The sequence below is a fragment of the Amblyraja radiata genome, chromosome 21 (genome assembly GCF_010909765.2).
Source record: "Amblyraja radiata isolate CabotCenter1 chromosome 21, sAmbRad1.1.pri, whole genome shotgun sequence".
NCBI classification, from domain to species: domain Eukaryota; kingdom Metazoa; phylum Chordata; class Chondrichthyes; order Rajiformes; family Rajidae; genus Amblyraja; species Amblyraja radiata.
Window position 1 is genome coordinate 8,017,138 of NC_045976.1, and position 21,796 is coordinate 8,038,933.

General features: G+C 45.8%; 1 protein-coding gene across 1 annotated transcript in view; it reads right to left on the bottom strand.

Moving 5' to 3' along the window:
- irag2 (inositol 1,4,5-triphosphate receptor associated 2) overlaps nt 1-21,796 on the bottom strand; it is a 115,530-nt gene that overhangs the window by 77,681 nt on the left and 16,053 nt on the right. Inside the window, exon 4 of the mRNA XM_033039443.1 lies at nt 7,618-7,679. The gene's annotated coding sequence lies outside the window, so the exon portion shown is untranslated. The remainder of the gene's footprint in view (nt 1-7,617; nt 7,680-21,796) is intronic.

Here is a 21,796-nt window from a genome sequence, read left to right on the forward strand (position 1 = left end):
GTTATTGATTTGTAATTAGCCTGATTTGTTAATTAGTTTGACAAAACCTTAATTTATTAATCCGGAATATCCAGGGGGATGGGATAAGTGTAATATTAAAATGACAAGCAAGGTGTCAGGCTGTCTGTCACAACATACAGCCCCGATAACCCATTATTTCCTTCAGTTAAATATTGGGAAGGTAGCACTATTGTCATTTGCCACTCAACTATTATGTTTGTTTACCTCACTGACTATTTCTAAACCCCCCATTCCCCCAAATTCCTTTGACAGGTTGAATAGAAATGTCCCCAATCTCGTTATTTTATTAATTGAACACGTAGATGAATATCCTCAAGGAGTGTAATCAGATGGAAACTGATTCAGATGCGATGTTTAAGAGCTTGTTGAAAGAAGGGGCATATTTTAAAGGAGTGTCAGAGATACTTGCAGGGGAATGTGTGAGGAGGTTATTATTTGTCTTTAGTTTTAGCTTGAACCAGGACATCTGAAGTTTCAAAGTTTAATATAGTAATTGTGCTGATACTGACTCCAACCAACCAGGTAATGAATATCATCCATTCCGGAGGTTTTATTTTTCTAATGCCATTTAAACTTCACTTGGAATTCAATCACTTCAATGTAAAAGTAATTGGGAATGGGGACGCATTGGAACAAAAATTTGCTCTCGGTACATATTAACTGTAATATAATAATACATGCATGTTGGTGGGTGCAATCAAAACAAAGATCTTTTTATCATTGTTGTGATATGAATATCACAGAAAATATCATTTACTCTCAAGATCACATTAAATAGAATATTATTGCTTAAATATATAGTTATTGGACTTTGCATTTTGGAAAAGTCCGAGCTGAGAGAAAGACAGCAAATTACTGAAAATAATGAGGGTGAAAATGACTTCAGGACAGTTTGACAAAGTAACTAGCATGTTAGATAACAAGGAAGCCAATGGATGTAGCAAATTTTGTTATACCACCAGGGCCACCTGCCGGCAGTCTGTTCGTTTTTTCATCTTTTTGTTATTTTTAGCGTTTGTTAAAAGTTTGTTTTAATGTACTTCGGTTTGTTTTATGTGGGGGGAGGGGGAAGGGGACCGGGGGAAACTTTTTTCAAGTTCCTACCTTCCCGGAGATATGATCAATTTTTGGATCACATTCTCCGGGCTCTGCGGCCTACCATTGGTGGAGCTAGAGACCTCCTCGGACTGTCGTGAACCCTACCGTGGGGCGCGGACTTAACATCGGAGCGGATCCCTTGCTTGGGATCGCTCCCACCGCGGCCTGCGGACTTACCATCAAGGGCTCGCAGTCTTGGGAGAGGCTAGTCGGGAGCTCCAACGCCGCAGAAGGTTCGACCAGCCCTGACGCGTGGTTCGATCGCCCGGCACGGGGGAGCTGACAACCCCCAGATGCAGGAGCTGAACGCCTCGACGTGGAGGGCCCGAACGCCGCCGGCTACAGGAGTCAAGACTGTCCCGTCAACGGAGGGCTCGAGGCCCCGGACCGAGGAAGATAAAAAGGAAGGACTTGAACTTTATTTCGCCTTCCATCACAGTGAGGAATGTGTAGGAGTCACTGTGGTGGATGTTCATGTTAAAATGTGTTTTTGAGTCTGTTGCTTTTAATTGGATGACTGACCTGGCCAGTGAAATTCCTCGTATGTTGCAAAACATACTTGGCGAATAAAATCTGATTCTGATACAAAATTTGGTCCATGAAGTGCCCCATAAAAGATTACCGCATTCGATAAGCACCTGTGGACTTGAACGCAATAGGTTAAGTCCAGGGGGTCAGATATGGGGTTTATGTGTGGGCCAGATATATTGTCAGAGCAGAGGGGCTAGGAGCAAGGCCAAGTGTGCATCCAGAGTCCAGGTCTGGAATAGTACTTAGGTATGTAGTCAAAGCTGGGACAATGGGAGTGTTTAGCACTGGGAACCTCAGCAGGAAAGCAGCTATGATCAGGGTAGAATAGGGGGCCAGGTGTAAGGCTGGTCTCAGGGTCAGGAATGAGAGAAGGTATGCAACTGGAGTCAGGATCAGGAGTAGTACCAGGTGTGCAGTGAGACCCAGGTCGGTCAACATGGGCCACGTGTTTGATTATAATCTAATTTCCATACATGAATATACTAAGATCATTCATGTGCTGCACCTGCTGATCAGAGCCAGGGCTCTACTGTGGAATGTAATTAGGAATGTAATTGCGCCTAACCTTATTCATAGCTAATCCAATTTAAAGCATAAATATTGCATTCAAATGTAAGTTAAAAGATTCGCTACAGTATGCACCAGATTGCACAATTTCAAGCTGAAAAATGCAAAAGCTCCGTACCCTACCACCCCCCCACCCAACCACATCATTTGCTATGCTCCCTTGGGCTTGGTCTCTTGCAATTTCTCACTCCCAACTCTCACCCAATGTTGGCAACCCTGCTGGGAAGTTAGTTGGTTAATATCAAGCAACGCCTGGTGTGATCTAAATAAAGGCAACACAGACTACAGGGAAACAAGGTGGGGGGGGGGGGGGGGGATAGGACAGCCCTAAGGGTGTGGGCTCGATGGGCCAAATTGTCTCCCCGTTTTGTGTGAATGGCAACAAAAGCAGTCTAAGGAGCCAGCATGGTGGAGCAGCCACAATTGGGACCTGTTTCGTTACGGGCTGGCTTCTCTTCTAACTCTGACAACACTCAGCTGGCGTTTTGAACAGCACCCTTGGCGGCACGGCGGAGCAGCGGTAGAGTTACTGCCTTCCAGCGAATGGAGTGCCGGAGACCCGGGTTTGATCCCGACTACGGGTACAGTCCTTACGTTCTCCCCGTGACCTGCGTGGGTTTTCTCCGAGACCTTCGTTTTCCTCCCACACTCCAAAGACGTACAGGTTTGTAGGCTAATTGGTTCAGTGTAAATGTAAAAATTGTCCCTAGTGTGTGTAGGGTAGTGTTAAGCGGCCTTTTCACGGGGCGACTTGACGCAAGAGTTAACCAGAGTTTAACATCGTGGGAACCTCGTGCGATAACAGTACGGCATTCGTAGACCACCGTGGACCACCGTAGCGCTAACGGCAGGTAATCGTGTATCTTGGTCACTCGGGAGAAAATTCAAGTAAGTTTGAATTTCTCCAAGAGTGACTTGTACACTTGTGGTTGAGCATTGCAACATTATATGAACGTAGTGGCCAGTGCGATATCCGTGCGATATCCGTAATAACTCTTGCGGGTACCGTGGGAACTCCTGCGAACGGTGAACCCGGAAGCTGGACAGAGGGGACAGAAGGTGAGTAAAAATTGTCTTCTGTGGGATTGAATTTAAAAAATAAATAAAAATAAAGATTTGCATCCGCATAGGGACATCAACTTATTCATGAGTTATGTTAATGAGATTCAAGAAAATAACTATAATCTTTAAAAGGGACTTTAAAAGGGACTTTACTGAAAGGTTACGCATTTTTATGGTCCGTGAGAATTTTTTCACATGTACTTCTTTGAGAGATACAGCTCGGAGTCCTCGCCGACTAGCGATCGATGCCTTTCCGAAGCAGGGTCCGGAACGCTACCAATCAATGTTCTCCAGAGACCCGTGTAAGGAGTGAACTGCACATGCTGGTTTAAACCGAAGACAGACACAAAACGCTGGAGTAACTCAGCGAGTCAAGCAGCATCTCTGGAGAAAAATAGCTGATGTTTCGGGACAAGACACATCTTCAGACTCAATTCCGATTAGGATGTCTGAAGAAGGGTTCCGATTCGAATCGCCACCTATTCTTTTTCTCCAGAGATATCGAGACCCTTCTGATATGCTGCCTGTGGTCGATAAATGCGTAACCTTTCAGTAAAGTCCCTTTTAAAGTCCCTTTTAAAGATTATAGTCGAGGGAGAGGAGGGGGAGACAGATGGGGGTGTCTTCATTTACTGGCGGCGGGTGTCTGTCACTGAAACAGGCAGGTGAGATTTCACATCCACCTTGTGTGTGCCTCTCTCTCTCTCTCCCTCCCTCTTACACAGGCTGAGAGACTCTGCCTCTGTGAGTGTACGTCTCTTTCTCCCCCTCTCCCACACACAGTAAGACCGAGGTACTGTGCTCAGTCCATCTGTGTCTCCCACATACACAGTAAAACATGTCTCCAAATGAGCCAATTCAACCAAGGGAGGATATTTATAGTGTGTGAAAAAAAAGTTACATCATTTGTGTCACGTGTAGTTCACGATGTTCATTCAAGATTTAACGGGAAAGATCGGGAGACGGACAAGTCACTCGCACAAATAACAGAAATGCCGAGTACCGTGGGAACTCTTTATCTACCCCCGTTATATCGTGCGAGACTCGTGCTGGACCACGACCACTTCACTCTGGTGACATCTTGCGTCAACTCGCCCCGTGAAAAAGCCCCATTAATGTGCTGGGATCATTGGTTAGTGCGGACTCGGTGGGCCAAAGGGCCTGTTTCCGCGCTGTATCTCTAAACTAAACTTCTTCTTCTTCTGTCGTACGTCTTTTAGACCTGCAGCTCCGTTGAGGCGAGCCAGGCCAACATAAACTAATGGGAAGCACCTTTCACTGAATCGAATAATCCAATCCCAGCCAGTGTAGATAGAATGGCAGAGCAATTAGAAAAAAACTTCCAAAACCTGGTTTAAAAATTGCAGCTTTGGAGAGGAAGAATAATTTTGTATTTTAAACTTGGAAGCAATTGAATATCACAATTCATTGATACCTGGATGAAAGTTTGTCAGCTGTTATTTCGTTTTAAAGATAGAGCACGGAAACATGCCTTTCAGCCCACCGGGCCCATGCCAACCAGTGATCACCCCATACACTAGCACTATCCTACATGCCGGGGACAATTTATTATATTTACCGAAGTCAAAGTAGTCTACAAACCTGTACGTCTTTGTAGTTTTGGAGGAGACCGGAGCACCCGGAGAAAACCCATGCAAGACACGGGGGGGAACGTACAAACTCCGTACAGACAGGATCAAACCCGGGTCTTTGGCGCTGTGAGGCAGCAACTCCACCGCCCCAATTGACCTTGATGCTGACTTAGACGTCAAAGAGAAAACAACAAGATCCAGAAGAAGCCGCAACAAGCAATTTGTAGTTCAACAACACACATCCAGAGCTGTCAAGTTTTGTCAAAGCATTTCAGTATTCTAGTACCTGAAAATCAGTATTTTGCTGCGGAAATCAGTATTTTCACGCGATGCCATTTTGCTGAGAAAAATGTTTTTTTATGTGCGGTCATACCAATGTAAGAGTACAAGAATACATAACTTTGCTACCAATTGATATGTCTTCTACGCACCTTACTTGACAGTGCATTCATTGCCATCTCTTTGTATACTTCTGTTTGAACGGCTGCTTCCTGCTTTTAGCATCAGATGATGATGTAGAAGCCATTTTGGAAGCCTCCCTCTCCCCCCCTCCCTCCTTTCTCTCTTTCCCTCCCTCTCTCCCTCCCTCCCTCTCACCTTCTCCCTCCCCGAACAGTCTGTGACCTATAGCGCTGTGGCCATAGCGTTATGTGTAAAGGCAATAGCGCTCCAGCTGGTAGCGATATAATTAGAACCCATTGCACTGTTTGCGCTAAACTGACAGCGCTGTTTAAACCTGTATGGGACAAGCAGATCAAAGCTTACAAAAATAATCATCCAGATCTTGAAATTTAAAATACTAATAGATTTAATCTACTATAATTTTTAGAGGTACAGTATGACGTTTTATATCCTTGCATTTTTTAAGCAGCAAGATGAAACAGGAAGTCGGGCCGATTTAAAAAAAATCCGTATTTTACAAAGCAAATCCGTACATCCGTATTCTTATCCCATTTCCGTACAAAATATGGAAAATCCGTACTACTTGGCAGCTCTGCACATCTACTCCCTACTTCCAGTCATTTTTTCCCTTTAGCAATTTCCCTCTGGAATACCCTACCACAACCCTCTGTTGACATGCCCACCTACATGACCTCCATCCAGGCCCACAGGCTGCACAGCCCCCGCTAGGCCAGGCCCACTCTCATCAACTTCCAGTATAGTCCCTGGTGGACTCTTCGGCAGTGATGGCCACAAGGTAATGCTACAAGAAGTTGGACAAACTTGGGATTGTTTTCTCTGCAGCTTCAGAGGCTGAGGGGAAAACCTAATAGAGAAAATGAGAAATAAAACACAATTGAGAATAGGTGCAGGAGTAGGCCATTTGGCCCTTCGAGCCAGCACCGCCATTCACTGTGATCATGGCTGATCATCCCGGAGAGCCATAGACAGAGTAGACAGTCAGAACATTTTCCCTCCAGGGTGGAAATGTCAGAGACTCCAGGGCATAGCTTTAAGGTAAAAGGGGCAAAGTTTAAAAAGTGATGTGGTGGCTGCCTGGAGCGTGCTGCCATGTGTGGTGGAGGAGGCACACACGATAGTGGCGTTGATGAAGCTTTTAGACAGGCACATGGATACGCAAAGGGACCGGAGGATTAAATTTTTAGTATTAGTTTTTAGAGATACAGCGCGGAAACAGGCCCTTCGGCCCACCGAGTCCGTGCCGACCAGCTATCCCCGCACATTTACACAAACCTACACCACACACTAGGGACAGTTTACACTTATACCAAGTATACAAACCTAAGCCAATTCCCGGAAACAAGATGGCGGCGCGCACAGTCGCAGCGGCTCGAAGCTCTCCCTTTCGGTGCTTTTTTGTGTGTTTTTGTTTGTATGTCTGTTTGACAATGTTACGTTTTGTCGTGCGAATCTATTTATCTGTAATTTATTTTTATATGTATATATTTTTACCTTTTCTTATATATTTAAAATTGCTCTTGTGAATCGCACCGTGGGATTGACTTTTAAATTTCGTTGTACCATGTGCAATGACAATAAAGAGATTCATTCATTCATTCATTCAATTAACCTACAAACCTGTACGTCTTTGGAGTGTGGGAGGAAACCGAAGATCTCGGAGAAAAACCACACGGTCACGGGAAGAACGTACAAACTCCGCACAGACAGCACTCGTAGTCAGGATCAAAACCAAGTCTCGGGCTTTGCAAGCGCAGTAAGGCAGCAACTCTACCGCTGTGCTACCATGCTGTCCATGGGATCGTATACAGGCAGATGAGATTAGTTTAGCTTGGCATTATGTTGTGCACAAACATTATGGGCCGAAGGGCCTGTTAGATGCGCAGAGTCTCGTGCCCAGAGTAGGGGAATTGAGGACCAGAAGACATAGGGTCAAGGTGAAGGGGAAAAGATTTAATAGGAATCGGAGGGGTAACATTTTCACACAAAGGGTGGTGGGTGTATGGAACAAGCTGCCAGAGGAGGTAGTCGAGGCTGGGACTACCCCGACATTTAAGAAACAGTTGGACAGGTACATGGATAGGGCAGGTTTGGATGGATATGGGCCAAGTGCAGGCAGGTAGGACCAGTGTAGCTGGGACATGTTGGGGCTGATGGGCCTGTTTCCACACAGTATCACTCTGTGATTACATGTGTTAAACGTGCCTACATATTTAAAAAATGTCCACACAACAAACCTACAGTGTCACATTGCATCTCCAAGTTGCATAGTTAAACGTTCACACCTTGCACAGTGCCCATGCGACTGAAGAAAACAAGTCATTACCTGAATTTTCAGTCCACACAATTCTTGTTGAAAGAACCCCTCTCTCGGCGATTGAATAGCTGCTGTGAGAAAGAGAGTTAGGCAAATTAGGCACAGAAATACAACTTCAACACTATTACTCTAACGAGATATCACATTTCCACTTACAGACTGCTGCCTGCTTTGGTCAATAGCACAATAGATGCATTTATGGGGGAGGAACGAGAAAAGAGTCAAGATAACACATCTAACCCTCCAGAGTTGCATTTAAAACTTGTGGGATAGCAACTTTTTCTATCATGCGTCTAGTTTGGGGAAGTTAATGCTGCTGAGTGGATACAAAACTGAGAATTAGCTTGACCCAATTAAAAAAAAACTATTTACAAAAGGGCGAAGATTATGTAAACCCATATTTCTGCGCTCCCCGCCCTTTTCATTTGATATTCCAAACGCCATTTCAGTTGAATAATTTTATCGTTCCTCTTTTCCTGGCCAAATGCAAGTCACAGGAAACTTAAATGCACACAACTTTCACGAGGATTGAGTTGGCACTTTGACCGAGCTTGCATCACCCACCCCGACATTACATCTCCATCAAGATTTCAGATCAATGTGGTTATTCTTCTGTGTAGAACATCAGCATGGTCGCCTTAGTTAAAAAAAAAAACACCAAACAGGGCCGGCCTTACGAAGTGCGGGGCCCAATTGGGAACAATTTTGGTGAGCCCCAGGTTCCCAGCCAAGGTCTGTAGAATCATAGAAATTCAAATAAAGTCTATTATAGACTTTATATCTCTAAGGTGATCAAAATGTGCGCTTAAAAAGTGCCTGCGAGTTAATGGACCGAACGGATCTAAGCTACATTTTAATATATAATTGCACACATGTACCTACAAGTAACAAACAAAATGTGTAGATCACCTTTGAAAAGTACATAGTTACAATACCACTTTAGTGACTGTGAAATGAAAAAAAAAAATTTACTAGATCCTGGAAATCAATAACTATTGGCGATAAACCCGTCCAGGCATTCAATTTTGGGCTTCAGCCCCATCCTACCCTTTGGGCTTCTACCCCATCCTAACTTAGTTGTGCGGGTGGGTGTGTGTGTCTGCGTTAGTTGTGTGTGTGTGTGTGTGTGTGTGTGTGTGTGTGTGTGTGTGTGTGTGTGTGTGTGTGTGTGTGTGTGTGTGTGTGTGTGTCTGCGTTAGTTGTCTGTGTGTGTGTGTGTGTGTCTGTGTTAGTTGTCTGTGTGTGTGTTTTTGTTTGTGTTTGTGTGTGTGTGTGTGTGTGTGTGTCTGCGTTAGTTGTCTGTGTGTGTGTGTTTGTGTTTGTGTGTGTGTGTGTGTGTGTGTGTGTCTGCGTTAGTTGTCTGTGTGTGTGTGTTTGTGTGTGTGTGTGTGTGTGTGTGTGTCTGCGTTAGTTGTCTGTGTGTGTGTGTGTGTGTGTGTGTGTGTGTGTGTGTGTGTGTGTGTGTGTGTGTGTGTGTGTGTTTTTGTGTTTGTGTTTGTGTGTGTTTTTGTGTTTGTGTTTGTGTTTGTGTTTGTGTTTGTGTGCGTGTGCGTGTGTGGCAGTGATGGAAATGGGGGGAGGATGGGGGGGTGGGGGTACGCAGGGGGATGGCATTCCCCTAGTTTCCAGTTTCCATCCTGTGCATGAATTCACAGCTTGATCCTGCGCTACTTAATCCAAGGGCGAGCATTCTTGTTGGACTATTCCTCTTGGAATCTCATGGGACTGTGCAAACTTCCCGCAGCTCTGAGTGGGGAATAATAAAATTGGGCAGAGCCCTTCCTGAAGGGTTTGGCGGAGAAGCCTTAGTAGGTTAACCAAATGCACAGCTCCAAGTTTCAACGCACGTTTAACTGGGTTGGGTTCCTTTTTGGTTTTGATTTGGGACGGGTGCTCACTGTCTTTTCCATAGGCAAATTTCTGTGGTATTTTATAGCCAGAAGGTGGTGAATCTGTGTCACGTCAAGTCAAGTTTATTTCTATAGCACATTTAAAAACAACTCTCGTTGACCAAAGTGTGTGTGTTTGTGTGTGTGTCGGGACGACAGATGGCACAATGGGCTAAGTGTTCGGCTGGCGACCGGAAGGTAGCCGGTTCGAATCTCGCTTGGAGTGCATACTGTCGTTGTGTCCTTGGGCAAGACACTTCACCCACCTTTGCCTGTGTGTGAATGTGTGTGAGTGATTGGTGGTGGTCGGAGGGGCCGTAGGCGCAGATTGGCAGCCACGCTTCTGTCAGTCTGCCCCAGGGCAGCTGTGGCTACAGAAGTAGCTTACCACCACCGAGTGTGACTGAGGAGTGAATTAATAATGCGATGTAAAGCGCCTTGAGTATTAGAAAGGCGCTATATAAATCCCATCCATTATTATTATTATTATTAAAGTGCTTTACATCAGTGCATGTACTAACGTGCTACATACAGTGGTACATAGATCTAACAATACATACATAAATACATACATACAGCGCTCCCTCAGAGGACCTCAAGAAACACTTGGGAGTAGAAATAAGTGTTAAGTCTAGACTTAAAAGGGCTCTGCCCAATTCATTTCCACAGAAGGCTGTGGAGGCCAAGTCAATGGATATTTTAAAGTCAGAGATAGATAGATTCTTGATTAGTACGGGTGTCAGGGGTTATGGGGATAAGGCAGGAGAGGGGATAAGGCAGAGAGGTTGAGAGGGAGAGACAAATCAGCCATGTTTGAATGGCGGAGTAGACTTGATGGGTTGAATGATCCTATAACTTGTGAACACATAGCTTGCACAATAATCTAACTGATATTAGGTTTACTCCCTCTCCCATTCCGGGAGTCAATATCGTCCCGTCAACGGAAGGCTCGAGGCCCGCGACTGCGCGAGAGCAAAGAAGGGAAGAGATTGAACTTTTATTTCACCTTCCACCACAGTGAGGAATGTGGAGGAGTCACTGTGGTGGATGTTCATGTTAAAATGTATTTTGTGTGTTCTGTTGCTTTTTATTTGCATGACTGACTTGGCAAATCAAATTCCTCGAATGTTGCAAAACATACTTGGCTAATAAAGTATTATTGTATTGTATTGTAACTGCAACTTGGGCGGCACAGCGGTAGAGTTGCTGCCTTACAGCGCCAGAGACCCAGGTTCAATCCTGACCACGGGTGCCTTCTGTACAGAGTTTGTACATTTTCCCCGTGACCTGCGTGGGTTTTCTCCGGGTGCTCTGGTTTACTCCCACATTCCACAGACATACAGGTTTGTAAACCGATTGGCTTCAGTAAAGATTGTAAATTATCCCTAGTGTGTAGGATAGTGTTAGTGTATGGGGATCGCAGGTCAGCACGGACTCGGTGGGCCGAACTGCCTGTTTCCACGCTGTATCTCTAAACTAAACTCAAAACCTCCACACATCCAGTGGCAAAAGGAAACAAGGAAAACTCTTCAGTAAAACTGCGACAATATAACAGAATCAAGGGATATGGGAAAAAAGCAGGAACGGGGATACTGATCATGTTGAATGGCAGTGCCTGCTCGAAGGGCCGAGTGGCCTACTCCTGTACCTATTTTCTATGTTTCTACGTAATTCTTTATCTGCCCATTCAGATATCCAGATCGTTCAACTCCCAGCTCACTCTGAAATTTGCTATAAGCAGGGATCTGGCAAAGGCAAAAATGTGTTATATCACCATGCAACATAGAGTCAAGCAGTGTGGAAACAGGCCCTTCGGCCCAACTTGCCCACACCGGCCATCATATTACATCCACACTCGTCTCACCTGCCTAATTTTGCCCATATCCCTCCAAACCTTTCCTGGTAGTTGAGGCAGGTACTATCGCAACATCTAAGAAACATTTAGACAGGTACATTGGATGGGACAGGTTTGGAGGGATATGGGCCAAACGCAGGCAGGTGGGATTGGTGTAGTTGGGACATGATGGTCGGTGTGGGTAAGTTGGGCAGAAGGGCCTGCTTCCACGCTGTACGACTCTATGACTGTGTGTACTTCAGACCCATGTCTCAAGAGCCCCTGCAGTGGTGGGAAAGACTGCAAAAAGTTGTGACCACTGTCCAGTCCATAGCGGGTTCTGACCTCCCCACCATCGAAGGGATTTATCGGAGTCGCTGCCTCAAAAAGGCAGCCAGCATCATCAGAGACCCACACCACCCTGACCACACACTCACTTCACCCCTGCCATCGGGAAGAAGGTACAGGAGCTTGAGAACTGTAACGTCCAGGTTCAGGAACAGATTCTTCCCCACAGCCATCAGGCTATTAAACACGGCAACCTCCAAATAAGCTCTGAGCTACAATAGACTATTATTATTGCATAGATACATATAAATACACACACACACACACACACATATATATATACACATATATAGACACATATGCATATATAGACACATATGCATATATAGACACATATACATATATAGACACATATATGCACATATACATATACGCACATATACATATACGCACATATACATATACGCACATATACATATACACACATATACATATACACACATATACATATACACATATACATATACACACATACATATACGTATATATACACATATACATATACATATATATACACATATACATATATATACATATACACATACTCAAAAAACAAACAATAATTGTGCAATGTGTGTGCGCGCGCGCGCGTGTGTGTGTGTGTGTACACTTGTAAGTATATATATATATATATATATACACACACACACACTGAACTTTTTTTCTCTCTCGTTTATCATATTGTTTACAGTGCATTATGTTCACGTATTCTGTTGTGCTGCAGCAAGAAAGATTTTCATTGCTCTATCTGAGACACGTGACAATAAAACACTCTTGACACTTGAAGGAGTGTCGTAAGCTAAAGTAACAGGAAGACTGACTCACCATGTGGTTTTGCATAAACTTGACACTTCCATCGACAGCCTCTCCCACTGCCGACAAAAGCAATGTTGGTTTAACACTAGTTACAGCCAGCATGAGCCTGTAGACTGTCACGGTTTATTTTTGCACAAGGTAGGAGGTTAAAGTGCTGGAGAAACTCAGCGGGTGCAGCAGCATCTATGGAGCAAAGGAAACAGGCAACGTTTCGGCCCGTAGATGCTGCTGCACCCATTGAGTTTCTCCAGCACTTTCGTCTACCTTCGATTTTCCAGCATCTGCAGTTCCTTCTTAAAAAAATTATTTTTGCCCAATCTATATACAGTATACTGTATATATAACAAGACTGTTTTTGCTGCATTTCTTATTTGATTGATTAATTAAAAGGTACAGCATGGAAACAGGTCCTTCGGCCCGAGTCCACGGTGACCATTAATCACCCCATTCACACTAGCTCTCTGTTACCCACTTTTGCATCCACTCCCCACACGCTAGGGGCAATTTACATATAACGGTTTATGTATTGCCGTATAATCCCTCATGTCTTCAAGATGTGGGAGGAAACCAGATCGCCTGGATATAAGCCACATGATCACAGGGGGAATCTGCAAACTCCACACAGACAGCACTGGTAGTCAGGATCGAACCTGGGTCTGTCGTGCTTTGAGGCAGCAACTCTACCGCTGCGCCACCCGAATGGTGAGCTGGTTGTCACCGTTGTCTTGCTCCACCTCCGAGATGTGGCTGTGAGGTCACACGCGAGGGCTTGGCGCAGAGTACAAGTAAGTGACTTTGAGTGCGTGACAGGGGTGTGTATGCTGAGCAGTGCCCAAGGCTGGTAGCAGGATGGGCAGGAAGCTGACGGCACATTCACAGGGCGTAGCTACAGAATCTTGACACTGAATCTGCTTTTGAAGTTCTTGCCGACCTCCAGATCCATTTCTTCCAGAGCCTTTTCAGTATTTGTATAGACAGCGAGATTCGTACCACCAGGCCTTCAGAGGGAAGGTTCATACTGGAAACGGGCTCAGCTACTGGGGGGGCAATGTCAGCAAGACAAAGGACATTGTGATCGACTTCAGGAAGTGAAGGGGTACATAGTAGAGATATAACCATATAACAATTACAGTACAGAAACAGGCCATCTCGGCCCTTCTAGTACGTGACGAACACTTACTCTCACCCAGTCCCATCTACCTGCACTCAGACCATAACCCTCCATTCCTTTCCCGTCCATATACCTATCCAATTTATTTTTAAATGATAAATGATAAAATGATAAATGATAGATGGTTGAAAGCTTTAAGTTCCTAAGAGTAAATAATAATAATAATGGATGGGATTTATATAGCGCCTTTCTAATACTCAAGGCGCTTTACATCGCATTATTCATTCACTCCTCAGTCACACTCGGTGGTGGTAAGCTACTTCTGTAGTCACAGCTGCCCTGGGGCAGACTGACGGAAGCGTGGCTGCCATTCTGCGCCTACGGCCCCTCCGACCACCACCAATCACTCACACACATTCACACACATTCACACATAGGCAAAGGTGGGTGAAGTGTCTTGCCCAAGGACACAACGACAGTATGCACTCCAAGCGGGATTCGAACCGGCTACCTTCCGGTCGCCAGCCGAACACTTAGCCCATTGTGCCATCTGTCGTCCCATGTCACCGGTAAATGTCACCAGCAACTTGTCCTGGACCACCCATATCAAAGCAATGGCCAAGAAAGCACACCAATGCCACTACTTCCTTAGAAGGCTTAGGAAGTTTGGCAGGTCCACAGCAACTCGCCAACTTCTACAGATACAGCATACAAAGCGTTTTATCCGGATGCATCACAACACGGCTTGGGAGCATCTCCTTCCAAGGCAGCAAGATATGTGGATGCAGCCCACACCATCACACAAACCAACCACCTTTTCATTGACTCCATTTACACTTCACGCTGCCTCGGCAAGGCCAGCAGCATAATCAAGGACCGCCGGTCTCACCCCGGTCACTCCCTCTTCTCCCCTCTGCCGTCAGGCAACTGGTACAGAAAGTGTGAAAACACACACCTCCTTTTGGGATGCAGGAGGAAACCGAATCACCCGGAGAATACTCGTGGCGGTCCCGGAGAATGTACAGACACCATACAGACAGCACTCATAGTCAGGATCGAACCTGGGTCTCTGGCGCTGTGAGGCAGCAACTCTACCGCTGCGCCACCGTGCTGCCCCATTCTCTTCAGAGATTTAAGGGATCAGTGCAGGAATGTGTCATTGAGCTTAAAAAACATCCACTAAAGGCCACTCACACTAGTTTCTCTTCTCTTTTAAGGTCACAGTATCCTTCCTGAAGTAGTTACATCGTAGAATGAACACACACTCCCCGACTTGCACAACAGGCCACTTACATAAACTCACACTTGCGTAAAACCGAGTAATACTGCACTCGGTCTCTGGTTCAATCGAGGCGGTTTGTAATTTCCACAACTGTGTTTACATCAGAAACAAGCCAGCAATGGCGGCGGTGCTTAACCAGAAGGCCGTGCAGCACAGAAAGTGCCCTGGACACAGCCAGGTGCTGCTGAGACAATCAGGTAGATAAGGAAGCCAAAATGGTTTTTGGCACATTGGCCTTCATCAGTCAGGGTATTGAGTATAGAAGGTACACAAAATTGCTGGGGAAACTCAGCGGGTGCAGCAGCATCTATGGAGCGAAGGAGATAGGCGACGTTTCGGGCCGAAACCCTTCTTCAGACTGATGGGGGGTGGGGGGGGAGAAGGAAGGAAAAGGGGAGGAGGAGGAGGAGCCCGAGGGCGGGCGGATGGGAGGGTGGGAGGAGACAGCTAGAGGGTTAAGGAAGGGGAGGAGACAGCAAGGGCTAGCAAAATTGGGAGAATTCAATGTTAATGCCATCCGGACGCAAGGTCCCCAGACGGAATATGAGGTGCTGTTCCTCCAATTTCCGCTGTTGCTCACTCTGGCAATGGAGGAGACCCAGTGTAGAACTTGAGTATAGAAGTTGGGAGGCCATGTTGCGGTTGTATAAGACGTTGGTGAAGCCGCATTTAGAATATTGTGTTCAGTTCTGGGCACCATGTTATTGGAAAGATATTGTCAAGATGGAAAGGGTTCAGAGAAGATTTACGAGGATGTTGTCAGGACTAGAGGGTGTGAGCTACAGGGAGAGGTTGAGCAGGCTGGGTCTCTATTCCATGGAACTCAGGAGGATGAGGGGTGATCATATAGAGGTGCATAAGATCATGAGAGGAATAGATCGGGTAGATGCACAGAATCTCTTACCCAGAGTAGAGGAATGGAGGACCAGAGGACTTAGGGTCAAGGTGAAGGGGAAAAGATTGAATAGGAATCTGAGGGGTAGCTTTTTCACACAAAGGGTGGTGGGTGTGTGGAACAAGCTGCCAGAGGCTGGGACTATCCCATCTTTTAAGAAATAGTTAGAGGGATATGGACCAAGCGCAGGCAGGTGGGACTAGTGTAGCTGGGACATGTTGGCCGGTGTGGGCAAGATGGGCCGAAGGGCCTGTTTCCACATTGTATGACTATGACTCTAATACTCTCAGCGTGTTGACTCTAATACTCTCAGCGTGTTATTTTGGGCAGGGGATGGGGATGGTAATTCTGACGTACGTATAATTTGAAGGACCGGGCCGCAGCGGTCTGTGAAGGGATCCACCGAGCCGGCCGCTGCTCGTCCGTCGAGGACCGTAGAACCGGAGAGGAGGGCGGAGGGAGCCGGCAACGGTGGAGGCGAGAGCAAGGGGTCGGTAGGAGGGTGAACCGGGGTCTCATCTTCCGCACCCTCCAGGTCAGCTGTAGGAGAAGCCCCCTGGGGCACAAAGGCTGAAGGGGGCCGGGCTGTTTCAGTTTCAGTTTAGTTTATTGTCACGTGTACTGAGGTACAGTGAAAAGCTTTTGTTGCGTGGTCAGCGGAAAGACTATACATGATTACAATCAAGCCGTTACAGCGTATATAGTGTGGAGCGATTGTAATATGTGAATGTAGATCTGCTTCTGTGACTAGCACGCAAATAGTCGCCTGGGTTGGGCGCCATCTTGGAATTGGGCGCGGAGAGGGGCCACGGTTCACTGGACGATCCGGACGGAGGTGACGGCTGGAGGCCCCGCAGCAGCCTGGGGCTCGCCTGGATCGGGGCACCGCTCCAGGAGACCAAGAACACGGACCAGACTGGACTCTGCAAACGGCGCCAACACCCGGCGACTTCTATGCACTTTGTGCTAATTGGGGATTGTGCTTGGATATGGCAATACTGTAGTGAACTGTATGCAAAAAAAGAATATTTCACTGTACGTCTGTAGATGTGACAATGAAGCATTGACCATTGAAGTACGACTTGGGTAAGGGTTGACGGAACGTAATCGTTACGTGAGTCAGCGAGTGTCTGTAATGGTCAAACTGACCAGTATTTCTCGTTTGGGAATATTTGCGCGAGTGAGTGAACACAGTTAATTCACTGATAAAAAAAACAATTGTTTCTATGCAATTAATTCTCTAAACAACCGCCTCTGCTAGTTTAGTCTAGACATGCAGCGCGGAAACAGGCCCTTTGGCCCATCGAGCCGGTGATCCAGCCCGGGTGGTTTTAGAGAAGGACTACGTGCTGTCCACGTGCCACCTGATGGATTTCTGGGACCGCTGGGCACCACGGTGGGTGGAATGCATCCTAAGTGTAAGTTAACATGTTAGTCTGTGTCCAAGATGGCTGTCGGAAGGGAGAGTGGACGCTGGCGCGCTTTAGCTGCCGCTGCTCTCTCTTCACATTGTGTTTTTTTTGATTTTTTGATTTTGTGTCTTTGGAACGATTTCTATCTTTAATTTGTGTATTGATGATGTCCTTATTATTTATTTTTCTCCGACTATGTTTTTTTCTCTTCTGTTAACTTTTGTAAGGTGTCCTTGGGTGTCCAGAAAGGTGCCAGCAAATAAAATGCATTATTAATAAGGATGGAGATATAGTTATTCAAGAGTGTATTTGACATTTAAGAATATTTGTTTAGATAATTGGGTGTTTTTGTATTTATAGTGGCGGGTTTGTGTGGTATTATTTTGTATATATTATTCTTGCAATAATTGATCACATTTATTTTTGTTTAAAAAAAACTAACACTATCCTACACACTAGGAACAATTTACAATTATACAGAGCCAATTAACCTACAAACCTGTACGTCCTTGGAGTGTGGGAGGAAACCGGAGCACCTGGAGAAAACCCACGCAGGTCACGGGGAGAACATACAAACTCCGTACAGACAGCACCCGTAGTCAGGATTGAACCCAGGTCTCTGGCGCTGTAAGGTGGCAACTCTACCGCTGCGCCACCGTGCTGCTCTAGTCCAATCATGCAGAGATTTCGGCCCGAAACGTTGTCTATTTCCTTCGCTCCATAGATGCTGCCTCACCCACTGAGTTTCTCCAGCATTTTTGTCTACTTTCGATTTTCCAGCATCTGCAGTTCCTTCTCAAACACTCCCTAGATAGTCCTCTCCTTTATACTCGCTGTAAAACCATAGTTACCGAATAGTGAAGGGCCTGCTGGATAGAGTGAATGTGGAGAGGACGTTTCCACTCATGGGAGAGTCCAGGATCAGAGGACACTACATCAGAATAAAAGGACGTTCTTTTAGGAAGGAGATGAGCAGGAATTTCTTTAGTCAGAGGGTGGTGAATCTGTGGAATTCTTTGCCACAGAAGGTTTTGGAGGCCGAGTTAGTAGATATATTTAAGGCAGAGACAGATAGGTTCTTGATTAGTTCAGGTGTCAGAGGTTATGGGGAGAAGGCAGGAGAATGGGTTTAGGAGGGAGAGATAGACAAGTCATGATTGAATGGTTGATGAGACTTGATAGGCCGAATGGCCCAATTTTGCTCCTATCACTTATGATCTTATGAAAAGACTGGAGCAACTCAGCGGGTCAGGCAGCATCTCTGGAGAAAGGAATGGGTGACATCTCGGGTGGAGACCCTTCCTCAGGTTTACTGTACCATGTGTTGATTTTAGCTGAGGGTAAAAAGTGTTCTTAAAAGGTGCTCTAAACACTTCAAACTTTAAACGTCATCTGTGTGGGAGTAAAACCTTTCACACTTCAGATGGTGACCTTTCTTCGGAAGGGTAATTACATTGGCACTCCTCACAGAGATGACCTAAATAAAGTGCAGAGAAGGTGCTTAAAGGAAAAAAATCAGGAAATGAGTTCATTCAATAAAAGGATATATCTTCTTACATACATTCTTAAAGGGTGATAGACAAAAATGCTGGAGAAACTCAGCGGGTGAGGCAGAATCTATGGAGCGAAGGAATAGGTGACGTTTCAGGTCAGAGACCCTTCTTCAGACTGATGTGGGGGGGGGGGGGGGGGGGGGGGGGAAAGAAGAAAGGAAGAGGCGGAGACAGTGGGCTGTGGGAGAGCTGGGAAGGGGAGGGGAAGGAGGGAGAAAGCAAGGACTACCTGAAATTGGAGAAGTCAATGTTCATACCACTGGGGTGTAAACTATGCAAGCAAAATATGAGGGTGGGTTCAGTTTGAGGGAAAACATATATACTTTGTGGGAGCAGTAGGCCCAGTGGACTTAGAGACAGTCATTTTCAGCATGGAAATACGCCCTTCGGCCCAAATCATCCATGCTGTCCAAGTTGCCCCATCTAAGCTGGTCCCATTTTAATTTAGAGATACAGTGGCCCTTCGGCCCACTGAGTCCATGCCGACCTGCGATCCCCATACACTAGCACTGTCCTACACATTAGGGACAAGTTACAATCTTTACCAAAGTCAACTAACTTGTAAAACTGTACATCTTTGGAGTGTGGGAGGAAACCGGAGCACCCGGAGCAAAGCCCACACAGGTCACGGGGAGAACGTACAAACTCTGTACAGACAGCAACCATAGTCAGGATGGAACCCGGGTCTCTGGCGCTGTAAGGCAGCAACTCTACCGCTGCGACTCTGTGCCACCCGCTTGAGCCATATCCATCAAGCCTTTACTAGCCATGTCTACTTGTCTTTTAAATGTTGTTATATTTTCTGCCTCTTCATTGTTGAAAGATTGCTCTCCGTGTGGTGGTAAAGTGGGAGGAGATAGGAGTTGTGCAGCTCAGCGTAGTCCCTTCGGTCTAACCAGTCCATGCAACCAAGGTGTACATTATGGAGAAACAGGGAAGAGCGAAAAAAATCCCCTGGTTGGCAGTGTCACTCGGTATTCGTCCTAGTCATAAAACACGGAAACAGGCCCTTCGGCCCAACTTGCCCAAGCTGCCCCATCTGCACTATTCCCACCTGCGTGCATTTGCCCCATTTCCCTCTTCGGTGTAAATCAGCATCTGCAGTTCCATCAGTATTCAGTATTCAGTATTTACTTTAATTTCATTTGAACCGAGTACTTACATACACAGATGAAACAAAAACATTGTTTCTCAATCAGTTCCCGTCAGTGCAGTTAATAAAAACAGAATAAATACTTATAGCTTTAAAAATTAAAATTACCATATCTAAAATAGGCCTAACAATTGAAATAAAAACAGTTATTCAGACCGAACAGTGGCTTTGCTTTGACAGGTGCCAAGCTGTCAAAGTATGGGCGAGGTTAGATGTTGTTGGTGTATGATATATGGGGAGGGGACACAGTCCGTTAACTAGTCTTATTGCCTGTGGGAAGAAGCTGTGGAGCATCCTGCTGGTTTTGCAGCTGATGCTCCTGTACCTCTTCCCAGATGGCAGAATGGAGAAGATGTGGTGTGATGGATAATAGGGGTCCTTAATAATGGAGATGGCTCTGCTGATGCTCTGCTTCTGATAGATCTCCAACAGGAAAGGGAGTCATATACATTCCCTCTAATCCTGTCCCATCCAAGTATCAGTCCAAATGCCTTTTAAATGTTGCTGCAGTATCTGCCTCAAGTAGGTCCTCTGGCAGCTTCTTATTGTACACCCACCCTCACTGTACGGTAAACGTTGTCCCTCACAATCCTGTTACATCTTTCCCCTCTCACCTTCAACCCATGTCCTCTGGTTCTCGAATCCCCGATTCTGGGTAAAGAACCCTGTCCCTTCTGTCAAGACTGTTACCCTAGTCGAGGCAGAGACAGGAGATTGCTTCCTATGTCCCCCTACATTGCACTCTTGTGTGTGGGCAATCAGGACACTAATAGGACTATTCCACTGTACGAGATCATTCAAGAGCTCTCCCGAGTTTAAAAAAAAAAATCAAACTCGTGGTGAGCACGTAGAATGTACGTCGGAGCTCGGGGACGTCTCTTAGCGGCTCGTAACGCTAACGGCAGGTACTCGGGAAACTCGGTAAGCTCGGGAAGACTCGTGAAGATTTTTTCAACATGTTGAAAAATGTCCACGAGAGCCCCGAGTACCTACGAGCGGCCATTACTGTAATTCTCCGAGTTCGAATCAGGGCAAGCTCGGGAGAACTCTTGAATTAGCTCGTACAGTGGGACAGGCCCTTTAGTTGTTGAAGGTCCTCTTCCCAGGGAGAGCGGGGCAGCTGCTCAAGTCAAGTCAAATCAATTTTATTTCTATAGCACATTTTAACACACAACTCTCGTTGATCAAATTACTTTACATTGGTGGAGATACTAACGTTATACAGCAGTGCAGGGCCGGATTTAGATTTCGGCCCTGCACTGTTGCACTTGTGAGGCCCCCCCCAATCCCCCACCCCCACGACTAGAGGAAGATGGTCCACCAGATTGACACCGATTTGCAGCCGAGCGAGGCCAATAAGATAAGGGCTGGAAAGCTGTGCTTTATTTATTTATTTATTTATTGCCACTGCTAGTGTCGAGTTATTGGCTTAAAACACCATTATTCTGAAATGGAGGGCAAGGAAAATTACTGAAGGGTTGTTTAGCAACTACAGTGCGTTGTGACAGCATATGTAAGAAAGGCCTATGACAGTGTCAAAAATATTATACACCTTGCAGGGCTCTCACTTCATTTTTTTTCTCTGTTGTCAGCCGGGCAACCTTGGTAGCTTTTTAAGTTGCCAAATGACAGTTTAGGTGGTCATTTAAGACGGCTTGCATGACGCGTGCGATAATGTGCTCGGACGAAGTGCGTAGTTACCAGTCGGAATTATGCTCAATGAAGCATTCACATATTATTTCTGCTTCAAATAAAGCCACAAACTAAACATATTCACCAATCAAGACATGATATATACCACAATGACATGCAGCAAAATTACAATACAGTATCTCAACTCTTTTTACACGTTGCAATGAATGCAATTTCTATTATTTCTTTCCACTTCCAAACAC